The 22,029-nt window shown below is 38.9% G+C and overlaps 1 protein-coding gene and 3 pseudogenes across 1 annotated transcript in view; all 4 read left to right on the forward strand.

Annotated features, from left to right (window-relative positions):
* The window catches only part of LOC143570181 (ABC transporter B family member 15-like), a 211,481-nt gene that overhangs the window by 73,557 nt on the left and 115,895 nt on the right, over window positions 1–22,029 (forward strand). The window lies entirely within an intron of this gene.
* On the forward strand, window positions 867–5,863 carry LOC143570174 (ABC transporter B family member 15-like; annotated as a pseudogene).
* LOC143570186 (ABC transporter B family member 15-like) lies at window positions 7,198–12,079 on the forward strand (annotated as a pseudogene).
* Window positions 17,998–22,023, forward strand: LOC143570188 (ABC transporter B family member 15-like; annotated as a pseudogene).

Raw genomic sequence — 22,029 nt, forward strand, 5'->3', positions numbered from 1 at the left:
TGAGAGCCCACTAGTCACTGAATAAAGCGACTATGTTACCGTTTAGAAAACGAAAAAAATGACTAATTTTGACAGCCTGGTCCAGTGGTCCCAAGCCGGCATAAATTGACTGATCAATTCCAAACCAGACCGGTTTGAAACCATTTTAGTAACGGATCAGATCGGTTTTCAAACAGTTTGGTGATATCAAACATTTTCTCCTCTTTTCACCTCTAAGCTAGAATGAAGAGCGAAGAGAGAGATCAAGAGCCCAAATATACAGAGAGCAAGGGAATGGATATAAACTCAACATGTGTACGTGTGCCCAGAACGGTAACCCAAATATGATATTCGTGTTATGAAGCCGGCCTTAAACCAGCTGGACACCAAATTACTCCCCAGTCTCGAATATAATCACTTGTTTGCGCCTAACTTAAAATAAGTATTTCCAAAAATTCAACCACACAGATCATCTGCAAATAAATATTAAACGTATGTGACAGGATTTCATAAACGTGCCATCTAACTCCAAATCTCAGTTTACACCTACACTTATTTCATATTAGAAAAAGTACTAACATTGAATATTGATGAAGAATAAGTTGGGAGTTATTAAATTATTACCTAAAAATCAAAGCATATATTAAATTAATCAAAAATTTCAACAGAGTAACTAAAGTATCAGCAAAAAATCAAAGCATGTATTAAATTTATCAAAAATTTCAAACTGCACCTGCCTTTAATATAAATTATAGAACCGGCCATTATCCCTACACGCTAACCATTTCAACTATCTAACAGATTTAAAAATGCACATAGTTGATAGTCCCCCCACTTACCATAAAATCTGATTCATTCAACAACCTCGTATAAGTAATTCTGTAAACATGAGTATGCGTAGCAACGAGACAAATACTAAGAAGGTCAGCAATGGGTCATTGCGATCACTTTTCATGCATGCGGATAGAGCCGACATGTTTCTGATGGCTGTTGGGTTGATAGGTGCCATTGGGGATGGGTTAGGTCCCCCTGCCTTGTTGTACTTCACCAGCCACATGATGAACAGCATTGGAGGCAGTTCTTCTGTATCCACTGACGTCTATATAGACAAAATCAATAAGGTTAATATCAAAAAAACCTAATATTGATCATTGTCGTCACAAAATTAATCTAATAATTGGTTTTAATTTCTTGTTTACAGAATGCTGTTAATCTTTGTTACGTGTCTATAGTGAGGTGGGTTGCATGTTTGGTAGGTTGAATCTGCTCGATCGATTATCATTTTTTGTTAAAGCAGGTTTGAACTTGGAATCTATATTGACTGATGAGTTTAATTTCTTGTAGAGGGGTACTGCTGGTCAAGAACATCAGAAAGACAGGCATCAAGATTGAGGCTGACTTATTTAAAAGCAGTTTTAAGGCAAGAAGTGGCCTATTTTGACTTGAATGTTACAAGCACAGCTGATATCATTGCCAGTGTTTCTAGTGACAGCCTGATCATTCAAGATTTCATTAGTGTAAAGGTTGTTCTTGTTAAATTTTAATTTATATAACTATATGGGTCAATTAAATTGCATTCGCAACTTTAATTAATTGGGTACGAAATGCAATTCAGGCACCAAGGTTTGTGACAAGCGTGGCAACTTTTATTGGGGTGTACATTTTGGCATTTGTTTTGCTATCGAGGCTAGCACTTGTTGGGCTTCCATTTATCTTAGTTTTAGTTGTACCTGGTTTAATTTATGGAAGGATTCTACAGAGGTTATCGAGAGAAATGAGGGAGGAGTATAATAAGGCTGAGATGGTGGCACAACAGGCATTTTCTTCAGTAAGAACAGTTTATTCTTTTGTGGGTGAAAAGAAGACCATTAAAGAGTACTCTGATGCCCTGCAAGGTATAGTGAAGTTGGGTTTAAAGCAAGGGTTGGCTAAAGGGCTTGCGATTGGCAGCAATGGTGTGGTTTTTGCAGTATGGGCTTTCTTGTGTTGGTACGGTAGTAGATTGGTGATGTACCATGGAGCTAGGGGAGGAACCGTGTGGTCAGTTGTAGCAGGGATCGCTGTTGGCGGGCTGTACGTTTCTTTTTTCATTGTTTTTTGTTCTGGCATTTCATCGACATATTGAATTGTAATTTCTGTTGTCTTAATGAATTTAATAATGACAGGGCACTTGGTTCTGCAATGTCCAACGTGAAGTACTTCTCGGATGCAATGGCTGCTAGCAAACGTATACAAGAAGTGATCAACAGAGTTCCCGCTATTGATTCAGACAACATGGAAGGGGAGATATTACAAGAAGTGTATGGAGAAGTGGAATTCAAGAACATAAATTTTGCATACCCCTCAAGGCCTGAGTCTTTGGTATTCAAAGACTTTAACTTAAAGGTTCCAGCAGGGAAGACAGTAGCGTTGGTAGGTGGAAGCGGCTCTGGTAAATCAACGGCGATTGCATTGTTATTGAGGTTTTATGATCCCCAGGAAGGAGAGATTTGTGTGGATGGCGTGACGACCGATAAGCTTCAACTAAAATGGTTGAGATCACAAATGGGATTGGTAAGCCAAGAGCCTGCTCTGTTTGCCACCACCATAAAAGAAAACATACTTTTCGGCAAGGAAGATGCCACCATGGAAGAAGTCATTAAAGCTGCCAAAGCTTCAAATGCCCATAATTTTATCTCTCAGTTGCCACACGCTTACGACACTCAGGTTCTTTTCCCGTCTTCTAGATCTTGAAATATCATAAACGAAAAAATCTATATCTATATGCCAAATAAGTAAGTAACAACCTATTTGTTTTCTTGCTTCTTTTATTTCACATATTACCCTTCGTAGTATATAAATATGCATCTCACAATATCAAAGAAAGTTCCATTTAGTATTTCATATATTCAACTCGTGCAATACACGGGTGATGTCTTACATAGTTAATTAAGTTGATAACCTTTGCACTTGTATCGTATCTATGGTTTCTTTGGGTCAGAGACCCCTCTTGATAAATTAATCAAACAGAAAACAAATACACATAAAACTCATGAACGAATACACATAGAGAGATTACACGTAAAACAAATCTTCATACAATTTTTTTCATGTTTCTTGAAATTTGTATTGTTTGCCCGCGCACACATGTAAGTTATTTGCATAAACGAACAATCAAACAATTTTGCTCATGTTTTTCTTTTGTTTTTTACCGTACAGTAATGCATATGCATAAAAAAAGAAAAAGCAATCACTTTGTCATACATTTTTTTTCAAATTAGTGAGGTTTTTACCTACACGCGCGTAAAAGTTATACATACATGTTAGGCTATACACATTCAATTTTTTTGAATTAATAAATGATAAACAATACTCATTTTATCCCCTTTTCTTTCATCTTTAAATTTGCTACCATTTGGGAAAAAAAAAAGAAAAAAAAAAGTTACAGGTCCAACTTCCTTCCCACCTGAACCGGCCAGTCTAAGAGCACCGAACTAAACCGACAGATGGTCCGATTCCTGGTCTTTCAATCACAAGTAATTTACTTTATTTTATGATCAGTTATATTTGTTGTTAATTACAGGTTGGCGAAAGAGGACTTCAAATGTCAGGTGGGCAAAAGCAAAGAATTGCAATTGCCCGTGCAATAATTAAGTCACCCCGTATCCTTCTGTTGGACGAGGCAACAAGTGCGCTTGACTCAGAATCCGAACGAGTCGTTCAAAAGGCGCTTGACCATTCATCCATTGGTCGAACCACCATCGTTATTGCTCACCGTCTATCCACAGTTAGAAACGCAGACGTGTTATCTGTGGTCCAAAACGGTCAGGTCATCGAGTCTGGCTCCCATAATGACCTCATTCAACTTGAAAACATTTTCTACAGGTCACTCGTTCGACTTCAAGAAACCAAGAAAACAATGAAACCCCTCCACCAGGACTTTCATCTATCTCCTCACCATTTGACGTTCACAACACGAGCAGCTATGGGCGATCAAGCTTTGCACCATCAGTCAATCACAGTGGAGGGGCCAACTTTAACATGCAAGTCGAACAAAAAGTTTCGGTGTTGTTCTTTAAGAGACTTCTAGAAATGAACAAGCCTGAATGGAAACAAGCATTGTTTGGGAGCGTGTGTGCGATTCTATTCGGTGCGATCCAGCCAGTATTTTCCTTCTCAAAGGGGGCAATGATATCCGTCTATTTCTTGGAGGATCACGATGAGATCAAGCAGAAAACAATGATTTGTACCTTGTGTTTTGCTGGTTTGTCAGTTCTCACGATGGTAGTCAACGTTATTCAACATTACAATTTTGCAGCCATGGGAGACCAAGAGGGTCCGAGAAAGGATGTTGTCAAAGATACTCACCTTTGAAATTGAATGGTTTGATCAAGATGAAAATTCTAGTGGGGCCATATGTTCAAGACTCTCTACTGATGCCAATATGGTATGGTTTAACATCTAGTTAACCTTGCCTCAAATAGTTGATCTTTCCACTAATGATCTTATTTTAAACAGGTGCGATCTTTGGTGGGTGATCGATGTTCACTTATAATTCAAACATTGTCTGCAGTGACGGTTGCTTACACTATGGGGTTGGTGATCGCATGGAAATTGGCATTGGTTGTGATAGCTGTTCAACCACTAATAATCATCTGCTACTATTGCAAACAAGTTCTATTAAAGAGCATGTCAAAGAAAGCCATGAAATCACAAGGAGAAAGCAGTAAGCTCGCAGCCGAAGCTGTCTCAAAATTTGCGGACAATAACTGCCTTCTCATCTCAAACTCGAATCCTGAAAATGCTTCTAGGGACCCAAAAGGCACCAATGCGTGAAAGCATCCGGCAAGCTTGATATGCTGGATTGGGGCTTGGGTTTTCTCAAAGCCTTGTCACTTGTACTTGGGCTCTAGGCTTTTGGTATGGTGGCAAATTGATTAGCAATGGTGACCTGGGTTCAAAAGCTTTTTTGCAAACGTTTATGATATTAGTAAACACGGGTATGGTCATTGCAGAAGCTGGAACTATGACAAATGACCTAGCCAAAGGATTTGATGGATTGCAGTCGGTGTTCAATGTATTAGATCGTAACACCTTGTTAGATCCTGAGGATCCTAAAGGTATAAAGCCTGAGATCATTACAGGCCAGGTAGAGATAAGTGATGTTCACTTTGCTTATCCTGCTCGGCCTGACATGGTGATCTTTTGCGGGTTCTCCATCAATATCGAAGCTGGAAAATCAACTGCTTTGGTTGGACAAAGTGGATCTGGGAAATCAACCATAATCGGGTTAATTGAGCGTTTTTATGACCCAATGAAAGGTGTTGTTAAAATTGATGGAATAGATATAAAGTCATATCATTTAAGAACTCTTAGGAAATTTATCGGACTCGTGAACCAAGAGCCCATGTTATTCGCCAGTACTATACGTGAAAACATCATATATGGTGTTTCCAAGGATGTTAGCGAATCAGAGATTATTGAGGCTGCAAAAGCAGCAAATGCTCACGATTTTATAACCGTTTTGAAAGATGGGTATGATACCTGGTGTGGTAATCAAGGGGTGCAACTCTCCGGGGGACAGAAACAACGCATTGCTATAGCGCCTGCAATTTTGAAAAACCCCACGGTTTTTTTGTTGGACGAAGCCACTAGTGCACTGGATAGTCATTCGGAGAAAGTAGTGCAAGATGCTCTTGAGCGAATGATGGTGGGACGGACCAGCATAGTGGTGGCGCATCGGCTGAGTACCATACAAAGTTGTGACACCATTGCGGTTTTGGAAAATGGGAAGGTGGTTGAAAAGGGGAATCACGGGTCATTACTAGCAAAAGGGACATCTGGAGCTTACTACTGTCTCGTTAATCCTCGAGAATCTAGTTCTGCTCGCCATACAGAGGACTAAAATAAGGCAGGTCTCCCTTGGTAGATCACGCGCAAGCGTTGAAAGTACTGAAAATTGAAATGTATTTCTTTAGCTTTTCAACTACGTACTATCAACTGTTAAAGATGGTTAGATAGCATAAACATTAACTAAATACTTATCTTCAAAAGATTGTGCATTATCAGAATCATGGTTTATAACACCAATATTAGCTAATCTACATGTCTTGTTCATCCATCCCATTATAGCGATGAAAACCAAAGCTTTAGCGTACATGCTCAGGTGATGCAAGCCGATGCATCCTTACTTAGCAAATTTGATGCACAAACTCCTTCAAATAAAGCAATGCATGCATCCACATGAGAGATATAAATCATTTTCAATCTAAATTGACAATTTAAGCATTTAAGATACATTCAAACCGAGGAAAAATGACGGCTTGATACGATATGAACCTACATATAAATTGCCAAGGATTATGATCCAAGTCCCAACGACAACTGTAAGTCAAATGTACGTTAGCCCAAGCCAAGAGCCCATAAAGAAATATGATTGTCAAGGTCTTTCATTAGACTATATGTTGTGGTGAGATGGGGACGCCACTCCTTTCCATCTCACCTTCTTAAAAGTTTTAAAACCATTCATTCAAAGTGTACGAACTCTAAACCCATCCTCAATTCCTTGGAGTGCTAGTACAGTAGCGAGCGCCAAACCAGTCTTCAATTAAATCCAATCAGTGAGAATAAACCTTTTTAATCCAACCAATATATTTACATAAATCAAACTGATTATAAACTTTAGTTAACGCCTACACATAATTTATGGGTTAGTTAGTTAATATCTCACCGCCTACATATCAATGTGGCATCAACTTTTGATTAGTTACACTCAAACATAGTAGTTTGTTTGCAGCTAACCTTAAGATGAGCATTTCCAAAAATTCAACGAGACAACTGCAATTTAAAAATTAACATTTGTAACATAAATCTAGTATTATATTATAATATAATATAATATCATGATTTTATAAACGTGCCATATAACTCAAAGTCAACTGTTTACACTGCATTTCGAGGTTATTAATTATTTTTATAAGTAAAATACAAGTTAAGAATCAAACGCATCACCCTGACATTGATAACCGAATAAACTAGAGTCATTACTCATTATATTATTAGTAAAAAGTAACAAATATTTTAAATCTGTTAAAAATTTCGGTCTGCGCCTAATTCATCATAAACTATAGAAGACACCCTCCACGCTAACTCATGACAGTGAGTAGTTATCTAACAGATTTATAAATGCACTTGGTCCATAGTTTCCCACTTTCCATAAACTCGACTCATTACCTGTGATCTGTAAACATGTGCAAGCACAGGAAAGAAACAAGTGATGGGTCATTCCGGTCGCTTTTCATGCATGCTGATAGAACCGAAATGTTTCTGATGGGCGTTGGAGTTATCGGTTCCATTGCCGATGGAATGGGGCTGCCGGTTATGTTTTTCTTCACCAGCAACATCACGAACAGCATTGGGGGCAGTTCTTCTGTATCCGCTGACGTCTACACAGACAAAAATCAACAAGGTTAATTTTTACTAAATGTAAGCAAATTATCCTAATTAATACCGACTATTTATGGGTTTGTAATTAATTTCTTGTTTACAGAATGCTGTATATCTTTGTTACTTGTCTGTAGCAAAGTGGGTTGCTTGTTTTCTAGGTAGGTTTTACTCGATTTCATCGCTTTTCATTAAAGTGGATCTGAAATTTGGATCCATATATATTGTCTAATAGATTTTGTTGTAGAGGGGTATTGCTGGTCAAGAACAGCAGAAAGACAGGCATCAAGATTGAGGCTGACTTATTTGAAAGCAGTTTTAAGGCAAGAAGTCGCCTATTTTGACTTGAGTGTTACAAGCACAGCGGATATCATTGCGAGTGTTTCTAGTGACAGCCTCATCATTCAAGATTTTATCAGTGAAAAGGTATGTGGCCGCTAGTTTTTAATTTTTTTGAAGGTTGTGGTGAATTGTATTCGCAATTTAATTTATGCAGATGCCGATGTTTGTAATGAATGTGACAACTTTTATTGGGTCGTATATTGTGGCATTTATTTGCTATGGAGATTAGCAATTGTGGGGCTGCCATTTATTTTAATTTTGGTTATACCTGCTTTAATCCCTGGAAGGGTTCTAATGAGGTTATCAAGAAAAATCAGGGAGGAGTATAATAAGGCGGATGCGGTGGCAGAGCAGGCGATTTCTTCAGTGAGGACTGTTTATTCTTTTGTGGGTGAAAACAAGACCATTAAAGAGTACTCTAATGATGTGCAATCTTCCCTTTCTCTCCTCACGCAAAGAAAACATACCCACCGTTAAAGATTTGAATGTCATGTAGTTGGGAGATGTCTCCTGTCATGTGCCTGGAACAACCACTATCAACATACTACGGTCAGAATATATTCCTCCATTGTGTTCCTGCACGATGTGCGAGATCAGTTAGTTTTGCTTTGCAAGGTACATTGAAGTTGGGTTTAAAGCAAGGGTTGGCTAAAGGACTTGCAATTGGCAGCAACGGTGTCCTTTATGCTGTATGGGCCTTCTTGTGTCGGTATGGTAGTGTATTGGTGATGGACCATGGAGCCAGAGGAGGAACCGTGTGGTCGGTTGGAGCAGGAATCACCATTGGCGGGCTGTAAGCTCTTTTCTTTTTCATTTTTCATTTTTCATTTCATTTAGTTTTTTTAGTTAGTAGATGGTTTATGACTTCAAAAACAAAAAAAATAAAAAAAGGGTAATCAGCTGAAACCTTAAATACTTCAAAAGAATTGAACTTCATCACCCTTGTTGTTCGCCTTTTTTGCGCATGGATGCCAGAATGCATGTTAAAAATGAAATAAATATTGACAGGTCATTTGGTTCCATAATGTCCAACGTGAAGTACTTATCGGATGCAATGGCTGCCAGCAAACGTATAAGAGAAGTGATTAAAAGAGTTCCCGCGATTGATTCAGACAACATGGAAGGTGAGACATTACAACAAGTCTATGGGGAAGTTGAGTTTAAGAACGTTAAGTTTGCATACCCGTCCAGGCCAGAATCGGTGATATTTGAAGCTTTTAACTTAAGAGTTCCGGCAGGGGGGACGGTGGCATTGGTTGGTGGAAGTGGGTCAGGTAAATCAACAGTGATTGCATTGTTGTTGAGGTTTTATGACCCGCAGGGAGGAGAGATTTGGGTCGATGGGGTGAGGATTGATAAGCTACAATTAAAATGGATGAGATCACAAATGGGGTTGGTGAGCCAAGAGCCGGCTTTATTTGCCACCACCATTAAAGAAAACATACTTTTCGGAAAGGAAGACGCCACCATGGAAGAAGTTATTGAAGCTGCAAAAGCTTCAAATGCCCATAACTTTATCTCTCAGTTGCCGAACGCCTATGACACTCAGGTTCTTTTTCCATCAAGATCCTAAAATATCAAAAATGAAAAATATATGCTAACATATTGATCTAATTTGCAATTATATCTAGTGTTTCACAATCGCATCTCCGGTTTGTTAGGATCAAAGATCCTTAAATAAACGTGGGGCGTCTCTAAAAAAACTCACTAATCACGACTTATTATTGACTCAACTAAATTGGATGTAAAGAACACTTTTTAGAGCTGGACAGCTCAATTAATTTTATTAGTATTTCATATAATTAATATAAAGATGCATAGTATTAAAAATTATCAAATTAATTTCTTCATAACTTTTCATCTTTTTTATAGTTTACATACAAATGCATATTGCACACACACATATATAAACTAGAATGATTTATTTGTTTCATACTGAATCTAGGAAGGGAGAAACAATGGTCGTTACATTTTTATATTCTGAGTTAATTGTATTTTAATTTGCTTTAGTCTATGCTTATACTTGTTGTAATTAAATTACAGGTTGGCGAAAGAGGAGTTCAAATGTTGGGTGGGCAAAAGCAACGAATTGCAATTGCTCGTGCAACAATCAAGTCACCTCGTATCCTTCTTTTGGATGAGGCCACAAGTGCGCTAGACACAGAATCAGAACGAGTGGTTCAAGAGGCACTTGATCAAGCATCCGTCGGTCGAACCACCATCGTCATAGCTCACCGTCTATCAACAGTTAGAAACGCAAATTTAATATATGTGGTCCAAAACGGTAAAGTGGTCGAGTCTGGCTCCTATGATGACCTCATTCAACTTGAAAACGGTTTATACATGTCGCTTGCCCGCCTTCAAGAAACCAAGCAAAATGATGAACCCTCTAGCCCTTACCAACATGAACTTTCATCTATCCCCTCAACATTCGATGCTCACAACTCAAGCAACCGTAGGCAGTTAATGGTGAGTCGGTTGAGCTCTGCAGCCTCGGCCAATCACGATGAAGAGGATAACCTTACCTTGCAGGGCAACCAAAAAGTTCCAGTGTTGTCATTAGAGACTTTTAGCAATGAATAGTCCAGAATGGAAGCATGCGTTGTTTGGGAGTTTGGGAGCGATTCTATTTGGTGTAGTCCAACCAATATTTTCCTTTGGAATGGGGACAATGATATGGGTCTATTTCTTGGCAGATCATGATGAGATCAAGCGCAAGACAATGATTTATACCTTGTGTTTTGCTGGGTTGGCAGTATTCTCAATAATTATCAATGTCATTCAACATTACAATTTTGCAGCCATGGGTGAATACTTAACCAAGAGGGTACGAGAAAGGATGTTGTCAAAGATACTCACCTTTGAAATTGGATGGTTCGATAAGGATGAAAATTCAAGTGGGGCCGTCTGTTCGAGACTCGCTACTGATGATAATATGGTATGGTTTACATTTAGTTGATCTTTCCACTTATTATTGATAAACATTATGCCAACAATGATTAAATTTTCATATAGGTGTGGTCTTTGGTGGGTGATCGATGCTCACTTCTAATTCAAATACTCTCTGCAACGACGGTTGCATGCACAATGGGGTTGGTGATCGCGTGGAAACTAGCATTGGTTTTGATAGTGGTCCAACCTTTGATAATCATTTGTTTCTATTGTAGAGGAGTTCTCCTAAAGAACATGTCAAAAAAAGCCTTGAAATCACAAGAGGAAAGTAGCAAGCTCGCAGCCGAAGCAGTCTCAAATTTGCGTACAATCACCGCCTTTTCATCTCAAACACGAATCCTCAAGATGCTTTTACAGGCCCAAAAGGCATCAATGTGTGAAAGCATCCGGCAAGCTTGGTATGCTGGATTCGGGCTTGGGTTTTCTCAGAGTCTCATGGGATGTACTTGGGCTCTTGGCTTTTGGTATGGTGGCAAATTGATTAGCGAAGATCATCTTGGGTCAAAAGCATTTTTGCAGACATTTATGATCTTAGTTAACACTGGTAGGGTCATTGCAGAAGCTGGAACCATGACAAATGATCTAGCTAAAGGATTTGATGGAGTGCAGTCGGTGTTCAATGTGTTTGACCGCAACACCTTAATAGACCCAGAGGACACTAATGGTATGAAGCCCGAGGTTATTACAGGCCATGTAGAGATATGTGATGTTCACTTTGCCTACCCTGATCGACCTGACATCAGGATCTTTAACGGTTTCTCCATCAATATTGAAGCTGGAAAATCAACTGCTCTGGTTGGACAAAGTGGATCAGGTAAATCAACCTTAATCGGGGTTAATCGAGCGTTTTTATGACCCAATGAAGGGGGTTGTCAAAGTCGACGGAATAGATATAAGGTCATACCATTTAAGAACTCTAAGGAAATATATCGCACTCGTGAGCCAAGAGCCCATGTTATTTGCAAGTACTATACGTGAAAACATCATATATGGTGTGTTCAAGGAAGTTAGTGAACCGGAGATAGTTGAGGTTGCAAAGGCAGCAAATGCACATGATTTTATAGCGGTTTTGAAAGATGGGTATGACACTTGGTGTGGTAATCAAGGGGTACAACTCTCCGGGGGACAGAAACAACGCATTGCTATAGCGCGTGCACTATTGAGAAACCCCACGGTTTTGTTACTAGACGAAGCCACTAGTGCATTGGATAGTCGTTCGGAGAAGGTAGTCCAAGAAGCGTTTGAGCGTATGATGGTGGGGCGGACTAGTGTAGTGGTGGCGCATCGGTTGAGTACCATACAAACCTGTGACACCATTGCGGTTTTGGAAAATGGGAAGGTGGTTGAAAAGGGGAACCATGGTTCTTTACTAGCAAAGGCTTAGAAACATCTTCAAAAAAATAATAATAATAATAACACCAATACATGCATTTTAAAGAGTACAAACTATAAAATTTGCAAAATTTCGTGTAGTAATCAGAATTTGAAAACCCAAATTACTATAAAACTGATAAAATATAAATATAAAGATAGATATAACTTCAAATGATTATAAAATTTTAGCCTTATCTTTACACATCTCAAACTTTCTCCTTTCTCTCTTTCTCACGGCAATAATCAACACCAAACAAGATCCGAGATCTCGGTCCTCACTAGTGATTTCCGCTAACTAGTGTAGAGGTTGATCCAAGATAACTAGTAATAGTTGTTGTGTTGTTAGATCCGGTCAAGAGACCTACAATATTGGAAGTGAGCATGGCTTTGCTTCACCTATAAAAGGTGAAGCATGCACATGCTACACATAACCTTTTGCAAAACTACAACCTTATCCATCTACCATCTCTCTCTCTCTCTCAACTCTTTCTTCCTTTCTATTTCCGACAAATAATCAACACCAACAAGATCCAAGATCTCGGTTACTTACTAGTGATTTCTGCTAGCTAGTAAGTGAGATTGATTCAAGAACTTGTTGTTTGATCCGTTCTTAGGACCTACAGTTCCCACCTCATCTTTTGACCATCTCCAAGGCTGCCTTTTATCATCTTTTGACCATCCAAAATATACGAGCGCCAAACCCATACTCAATTCCTTGGAGCGCTAGTGCCGTAATGAGCGCCGGACCGTCTTCAATCAAATCCAATCAATGAGAATAAACCTTTTTAATCCAACCAATATATTAATATAAATCAAAATGATTATAAACTTTAGTTGATGCCTACACATGATTTATGGGTTGGTTAGTTGATGTCCCGCAGCCTACATGGCGATGTGGGCATCAACTTTTGATTACTACCGTCACCTAGAGATGTTCAAAACGGTTTGGGACTGGTTCCTAACCGGTTCCTATATTCAAAACCCCCTTTTAAACCGGTTCCAGGCTCGAACCGGTTAGGGAACCGAGCCGGTTCTCCCACCCTCGGACCCCTAACCTATCTAACCGGTTATTACCGGTTCCTAAACCGGTTCCTACACTGTAACCGGTTCCAACCGGTTACAGTGTAAATTTTTTTTTTTCGTTTTTCGTTTGCGATTTGGATTCTAAACTACGATTCGTATTTGTATAGCATGAAAAATAAACAAAACAATTAACATAAAATTCATTTTATTTACTTTAAGAAGTTCAAAAAAAAAAAGTTACATGTTTTAAAATCTTCAAAAACAAACTAACAAAACATTAAACTTATAAATATAAAGTTGTGACATATTATTTCTAGAAAAGCCTTCTTGTTCGTCGTAATTATTGAGCGGCGACTTCTTCCTCGGAATTACTTGTAGAAATGCCTTCTTATTCGTCGTGCACTCGAACATCAAGTGGTGTTTCATCTTCGAGAGTGGTTACGTGTTGAATACGATCGATTGAGTCCAAGTGATCCTTTAAGCAAATGCACATCTCCACCGACTCCGAATTTAGTCTTGTTCTTCTCACCGATATTACCCTGCCACTAAGAGAAAAAGCGGATTCCGAAGCTACCGTAGAAGCTTGGACGGTTAGTAAATCACGGGCCATGGTGGCAAGAATCGGAAACTCGGTTTCCTTTACCCTCCACCAAGCCAAAACATCAAAAGTGCCATATTCCTCTTCGGATAAACCGGTAGAGTAATCATTTGCACTATACCTTCCTAGTTCGCTTGAAGGGGTGTTACCCCTTTGTTTTTTAGCCGTTACGTTGCGAACGGTGTTCATAAGGCTAATCATGGGATCTCGTACTCTAGTAGCACTTGAACTTGATGAAGACCCCCCCCCCCCCGGCATAGGCATGTGTATGTTTGACCCATATTTATTTAAATAAAAGTCATACATAAATTTAAAATTCAAGTTAAAATAATTTTTTGCCTCTGTTGAAAAGTTTGGGTCAATTTCATGCATATCTAAGGCTGAAAAAATTTCGTCTATCACAAATTCAACCCCCGTAACATTTAACATTGGGTTTAAAGCGGCGGCGCAAGTAAAAACCGGTGGCAATTCAAGAAAATATTTTTTTAATTTAAACTTCATTGGTAATTTGATGTTTGAAAACATTGGACTTTTATTTTCAAATTCTTTAAGATTGTTAACCATTAAAAATAACTCCGAAAGAACCAAGGGACTTGTCGGATAATATGTTCCCGATAGTTTCGTAGTTGATGTTTTAAAAACTTCAAGAAAAGTCGATAAGTCATTGATAATTTCCCATTTCTCATTTGAAAAAGGGATTGCCAAATCATTCTCGGCAAGACTAGAATGAAACATTTGTAAAGTTTCTCTTTGTTCCAAAGCACTTTGAAACACTGTGCAAGTGGAATTCCATCGATGAGGTACATCCCAATTAGCTCCCAAAGCTTTTCTTCCCGTATCTTTACAAAATTTTCTATAATCCATTTGTCTTTTTTTACTTTTCTTAAAAACTTCATGTAGCATTAGTCTAAAATCGTTTATAACCGATGTAACCTCATCCGAAGCAAGTCCGTCTTGCACGATTAAATTAATGATATGTGCAACACACCTTGAGTGAAAAAATACACCATTGCAAATCGGCGTATATTTTAATTTTAATTTATCAACCGCCGATGTATTATTCGACGCGTTATCAAATGCCATTGAAAATATTTTATTTTCTAGTTTATAAGTTTTTATAACATAATCTAAAATTTCAAACAAATTATCTCCCGTATGTGGATACTCAAAGAGTTCGAAAGCAATGGTGCGTTTCATCATTTCCCACGATGACGGGTCTACCCAATGAGCGGTGACACAAAGATAAGATTCGGGTAGACCATGTGGAGCCGACCAAACATCACTAGTTAAGTTTATTCCCGTATTTATATTTTCAAAATATGCAATTAGTACCTCTTTGGCCTTCTTCCACAATTTTAAACAATAACGTTTAAGAGTATGACGACTTACGTGAGTGTATTGTGGTTGAAGCGTATCTCGAATCATGGCGGTTAAGCGAGGGTTGTCGAAGTGGCTAAACGGCAAAGCTTCTTGAATCACAAACTTCGCCATACGATCTTGAACTCGATCAATTTGGTATGTAAATATTCCGCCTTCACTATCAATTTGCGTTTGTTGCGAATCGACGTTCTTTTTCAACGCTTTGCAATACGGTTTTTCGATGTGTTTCTTCAAATTTGAATTCGAAAGTGGGTTTAAATAAACCCCACAAAACTTGCACCGAGCCTTCAATGAATGGTCACTCAATTCAACCAAATCCCAATTGCACCAAATCTCTTGATTACGATTATGAGGTACAATACGAACGAAACTTGGTTCGGCGTTGGAACCTTGACCAACCGATGATTGTGAGGCAGCCATAACAACAAATATGAATATAGAAGAAGAGAAAATAAGAGATTAGAGAACTCAAAACGTTGTAATAGCGTTTTTTCGTATTTCTTTGCGTTCGGGTTTGCGTTTTAAGTGTTGTGATGAACCCATGACACTAAATACCTATTTATACTAGTAGTGGGGTGCTTGGGGGAGCCAAAAAACGGCTATTTTTGACCCCAGCGGTCAAAAAACGGCCAAAAAAAACGATTTCCAACGGTTTAATCGATCCAACGGCTAGAACCGGTTCCTAACCGGTTCCGGATGGAATCGGTTAGGAACCGGTTCCGGTTCCTACCCGCCCCCACTCAGAAACGCAAGAACCGGTCACGGATCATCGGGTTGAATCAGATAGGGTCCGGTTCCTACCAAAAACGGTAGAAACCGGTTCGGTTCCGGTTCGAGTCCACCGGTTCGGTTCCAGGAACCGGTTTTTTTGATCAACTCTACCGTCACCCACAACAAATAATCTTAAGATAAGCGTTAAACCATGACATAACAACTTTACACTCGAACATAGTAGTTTGTTTGCAGCTCACCTTAGGCATTGCCAAAAATTCAACGAGACAGATCAACTGGAATTTAAAAATTAACTTATGTAACATGAATCTAGTATTATATTATAATATAATATCATATCATGATTTTATAAACGTGCCATCCAACTTAAGTCAAGTGTTTACACTGCTTTTCGAGGTAATTAATTATTTATAAGTAAAATACAAGTTACAAATCAAACGCAATCACGCCCTGAGATTGATAACCGAATAATCTGGACTCTGGAGTCATTAAATTATTAGTAAAACGTCAAAAAAACACATTTTAAATCTATTAAAAATTTAAATCTGCATCTAATTCATCATAAACTATAGAACCCTCCCTCCACGCTAACTCATTATAGCTAGATTTATAAATGCACATATATAGTATATAGTCTCCCACTTGCCATAAGCTCCGACTCATTCGAAAACCTCGTACCTGTGAACTGTAAACATGTGTAAGCACAGGAAAGAAACAAATGATGGGTCATTCCGGTCGCTTTTCATGCATGCTGATAGAACCGACATGTTTCTGATAGGCGTTGGAGTTATAGGTTCCATTGCCGATGGAATGGGGTTACCGATTATGTTGTTCTTCACCAGCAACATCATGAACAACATTGGGGGCAGTTCTTCTGTATCCGCTGACGTCTACACAGATAAAATCAACAAGATTAATTTTTACTAAATGTAAACAAACTATCCTAATTAATACCGATTATTTATGGTCAACTGATTGGGCTTGGAATTAATTTCTTGTTTACAGAATGCTGTATATCTTTGTTACATGTCTGTAGCGAAGTGGGTTGCGTGTTTTCTAGGTAGGTTTTGCTCGATTATCGTTTTTCATTAAAGTGGATCTGAAATTTGGATCCATATATACTGTCTAATAGGTTTTGTTGTAGAGGGGTATTGCTGGTCAAGAACAGCAGAAAGGCAGGCATCAAGACTGAGGTTGACTTATTTGAAAGCAGTTTTAAGGCAAGAAGTCGCCTATTTTGACATGAATGTTACAAGCACAACGGATATCATTACCAGTGTTTCCAGTGATAGCCTCATCATTCAAGAATTCATCAGTGAAAAGGTATGTCAGCCATAGTGGCACAGATCGTTTAATGATCAAGAAAGAACTGGCGCAATCTTGATCAACCCTGCGTCCTTGATCGATACTATAATATATTAAGGAAGAAAACACCGGGCATTAAATGCACCGGTCACAAAATATGCGACACAAATATAAAGCCTTAGGCTATGTGTAGTAGAGGGGCTACAAAATGAGGCGTTTTGTGTCATGTGGCGCCCAGTCAGCAAATGGTGGGTTTTCGTTTTAGGGGTGTAGTGATGTTGTAGGCCAATATATATATATATATATATATATATATATGTACACACATACACATATATATACACCACACACAAAAGAATATAATAATAATATTCTTCAAACATGCACAAGCGAGTAATATTCCTCGCTCTCCCCCCCCCCCCCTTCTCGCCATCGCCTGGGGGGTGGTGTTCGCGCCCCATTTCGCCCCTATTCCTCGCCCACTTTACTTGGCCTTAGAAACCATAGCTCTGATACTAATAGGACAAAAACACCAAAGATATTTGAACAAAACCCTTATCAACCCTTTTATTATAATCAAACTGAAAATTAAAGAACTCAAACTCTACATAATCCAAACTCTAGCAAGCTTGCACTCCAAGTTTCTTTTGCACCAGCAACCTGACCCATTTCAATTTTCACAAGTGAACAAACCTGATTAAGTCCAACCTGCCATCAGTTTTAATTTTTTATAAGGGCTATGGCCAATTGTATTAGCAATTGATTTAAAAAAATGGTTGTGGCGCATCTTGTTGTCCAATGCATGACCTGCACTTTCCTGCACTTTATTATAATCATTTGATTGGTAATTATAAGTGGATTTTTAATTCTATAAAAAATTTACAGGTGCCAATGTTTGTGATGAACGTGACAACTTTTGTTGGGACATATATTGTGGCATTTATTTTGCTATGGAGATTAGCGATTGTGGGGCTGACATTTATCTTGATTTTGGTCATACCTGGTTTAATATCTGGAAGGATTCTCATGAGGTTATCAAGAAAAATCAGAGAGGAGTATAATAAGGCAGATGCGGTGGCAGAGCAGGCGATATCTTCAGTAAGGACTGTTTATTCCTTTGTGGGTGAAAATAAAACTATTAAAGACTACTCTGATGCTCTGCAAGGTACTTTGAAGTTGGGTTTAGAGCAAGGCTTGGTTAAAGGACTTGCCATTGGCAGAAACGGTGTCATTTTTGCTGTATGGGCCTTCTTGTGTTGGTATGGTAGTAGGTTGGTGATGTACCATGGAGCTAGAGGAGGAACAGTGTGGTCGGTTGGACTAGGAATCGCATTTGGCGGGATGTAAGTTTAAGTCTTTTTCGATTAAGACATTTCATGGATTTTTTTTAATAAATAGACAGTTCAGGATTGTTGAATTGTTTAATTCTTTAATTGTCTGCACCGAGAGTATGGGATGCCAAATGCATGTTGAAAATGAAATGAATAATGGCAGGTCATTTGGTTCGGCAATTTCCAACGTGAAGTACTTCTCGGATGCAATGGCTGCTAGCAAACGTATACGAGAAGTGATCAAAAGAGTTCCCGCGATTGATTTAGACAACATGGAAGGGGAAATAATACAAGTCTATGGGGAAATCGAATTCAAGAATGTTAAGTTTGCATACCCGTCAAGGCCAGAATCTTTAATATTCAAAGACTTTAACTTAAAGGTTCCAGCGGGGAAGACTGTGGCGTTGGTGGATGGGAGCGGGTCGGTAAGTCAACTGTGATTGCATTGTTGCTGAGGTTTTATGATCCTCAGGGAGGACAGATTTGTCTGGATGGGTTGCAGATTGATAAGCTTCAACTAAAATGGTTGAGATCGCAAATGGGGTTGGTGAGCCCCAGCCGGCTTTATTTGCGACCACCATTAAAGAAAACATACTTTTTGGAAAGGAAGATGCCACCATGGAATGACACTCAGGTGTTTGTTTTTTCTCTTCTAGATCCTAAAGTATCAAAAATTTTAAAGATGAAAACGTTAATTAAATTAATAGTAAAACTTTTTCAATTGCCATTAATAATAAAAGACAAGAAAAAAAAAACAAAAAGGATTTGCAACGACAATCAAGTGGCAGCCGGCGGCATCGTTTCCTGGGAAACGCTCAAGCCAAACTCCAAAGTCCGCGTGTGTCCGGTTAAGAAAGATCGTATGGCCACAATGGGGCAACGCCGCAACAGGACTCTCCAAATTTAAAGAGTGTGGTTACAAAAAAGTCGTCATTCTAATATATATATATATATATATATATTTGAGTCATTCATAATCACCTCTCCGGTTATTTTGGATCAGAGATCCGTCTTGATAAGTTAATGGATAAAGTTTTGCACCGTATTAATATATAAATAAACGAGCAATCAAACTTATTACAATTATCATATTTATATAGAAAATTCTTTAGATTGTAAATATTAATTAACTCAAGTTTGTTGAACATGTTCTCGTATGTTTACCTAGTCTATGGTTATATTTTGTGTAAATAACATGTCGGCGAAAGAGGAGTTCAAATGTCAGGTGGACAAAAGCAAAGAATTGCAATTGCTCGTGCAATAGTCAAGTCACCTCGTATCCTTATGTTGGATGAGGCTACAAGTGCACTTGATACGGAATCAGAACGAGTGGTTCAAGAGGCACTTGATCAAGCATCCCTTGGCCAAACAACCATTGTCATAGCCCACCGTCTATCCACAGTTAAAAACGCAGACGTGATATCTGTGGTCCAAAATGGTCTGGTGGTCGAGTCTGGCTCCCATCATGATCTCATTCAACATGACAATGGTTTATACACATCACTTGTCCGCCTTCAAGAAACCAAGAAAAACAATGAACCCCCTAGTCTTTACCCACCCGAACTTTCATCTATCTCCTCAGCATTTTATGCCCACAACACAAGCAGTCGTACGCGGCAATGGTGAACCGGTCAAACTCTACAACCTCGGCTAATCAAAATGGAGAGGACAACTTCACTTCGCAGGGTAGCCAAGAAGTTCCAGGGGTATCCTTTATGAGGATTTTGTCAATGAATAGCCCCGAATGGAAACAAGCTCTATTTGGAAGTATGGGCGCTATTCTATTCGGTGCAGTCTAACCAATATTTTCCTTTTCAATGGGATCAATGATATCCGTTTTCTTCTTGGTGGATCACGATGAGATCAAGCATAAAACAATGATTTATACACTTTGTTTTGCGGGTTTGGCAGTTTTCTCGATGGTAATCAACGTCATTCAGCATTATAATTTTGCAGCCATGGGAGAATACTTAACCAAGAGAGTCCGAGAAAGGATGTTGTCAAAGATACTCACATTTGAAATTGGATGGTTCGATAAGAAAGAAAACTCAAGTGGTGCCATATGTTCAAGACTCGCCACTGATGCCAATATGGTATGTTTTACAATTTGTTGATCTCTCTATTAATTACAGATAAATAGTACACCAACAATGATACAATTTTCAAACAGGTGCGATCTTTGGTGGGTGATCGATGCTCACTTCTAATTCAAATATTGTCTGTAGTGACGGTTTCCTGCACGATGGGGTTGGTAATCGCATGGAAACTATCATTGGTTCTGATAGCAGTTCAGCCGATAATAATCATATGCTTCTATTGCAGAAAAGTTCTATTGAAAAACATGTCACAAATAGCCTTGAAATCACAAGAGGAAAGCAGCAAGCTCGCAGCCGAAGCTGTATCAAATTTGCGTACAATCACCGCCTTCTCATCTCAAACATGAATCCTCAAAATGCTTCTAGGGACCCAAAAAGCACCAATGCGTGAAAGCATCCGGCAAGCTTGGTATGCTGGATTGGGGCTTGGGTTTTCTCAAAGCCTGATGGGTTGCACTTGGGCTCTAGGCTATTGGTATGGTGGCAAATTGATTAGCAAAGGTCATCTTGGGTCAAAAGCATTTTTGCAGGCGTTTTTGATCTTAATAAACACTGGTAGGGTCATTGCAGAGGCAGGAACGATGACAAATGATCTAACCAAAGGATTTGATGGAGTGCAGTCGATGTTCAATGTAATAGACCGTAATACCTTGATAGATCCTGAGGATCCTGATGGTATGAAAACCGTGGTCATTACAGGCCATGTAGAGATATGTGATGTTCACTTTGCTTACCCTGCTCGGCCTGGTGTCAAGATATTTAATGGGCTCTCCATCAATATTGAAGCTGGAAAATCAACTGGACAAAGTGGTTCTGGGAAATCAACCATAATTGGGTTAATCGAGCGTTTTTACGACCCAATGAAAGGCGTTGTCAAAGTCAATGGAAGAGAGATAAAGTCGTATCATTTAAGAACTCTAAGGAAATTTATCACCCTCGTGAGCCAAGAACCCGCGTTATTCGCCACAACTATACGTGAAAACATCATATATGGTGTTTCCAAGGAAGTTAGTGAATCAGAGATTGTGGATGCTGCAAAAGCAGCATATGCTCATGATTTTATAAAGATTTTGAAAGATGGGTATGATACCTGGTGTGGTAATCAAGGGGTACAACTGTCTGGGGGACAAAAGCAACGCATTGCTATAGCCCGTGCAATATTGAAAAACCCCATGCTTTTGTTACTAGACGAAGCCACTAGTGCACTAGATAGTCAATCGGAGAAAGTAGTGCAAGATGCACTTGAGCGAATGATGATGATGATGGGACGAACTAGTGTAGTGGTGGCGCATAGGTTGAGTACCATACAAAGTTGTGACCCTACTGTGGTTTTGGAAAAAGGGAAGGTAGTGGAAGAAAGGAATCATGGTTCGTTACTAGCAAAAGGGCCAACCGGAGCTTACTACTCCTTGGTTAATCCTCGAGAATCTAGTATTGTTGACCATACAAAGGACTAAAATATGGTGGGAAGTCATTTAGTACATCACGCACAATT

The sequence above is a fragment of the Bidens hawaiensis genome, unplaced genomic scaffold, assembly GCF_021521415.1.
Source record: "Bidens hawaiensis isolate Kalapana, Puna unplaced genomic scaffold, B.hawaiensis_p1.1 tig00024843_1, whole genome shotgun sequence".
Taxonomy (NCBI): domain Eukaryota; kingdom Viridiplantae; phylum Streptophyta; class Magnoliopsida; order Asterales; family Asteraceae; genus Bidens; species Bidens hawaiensis.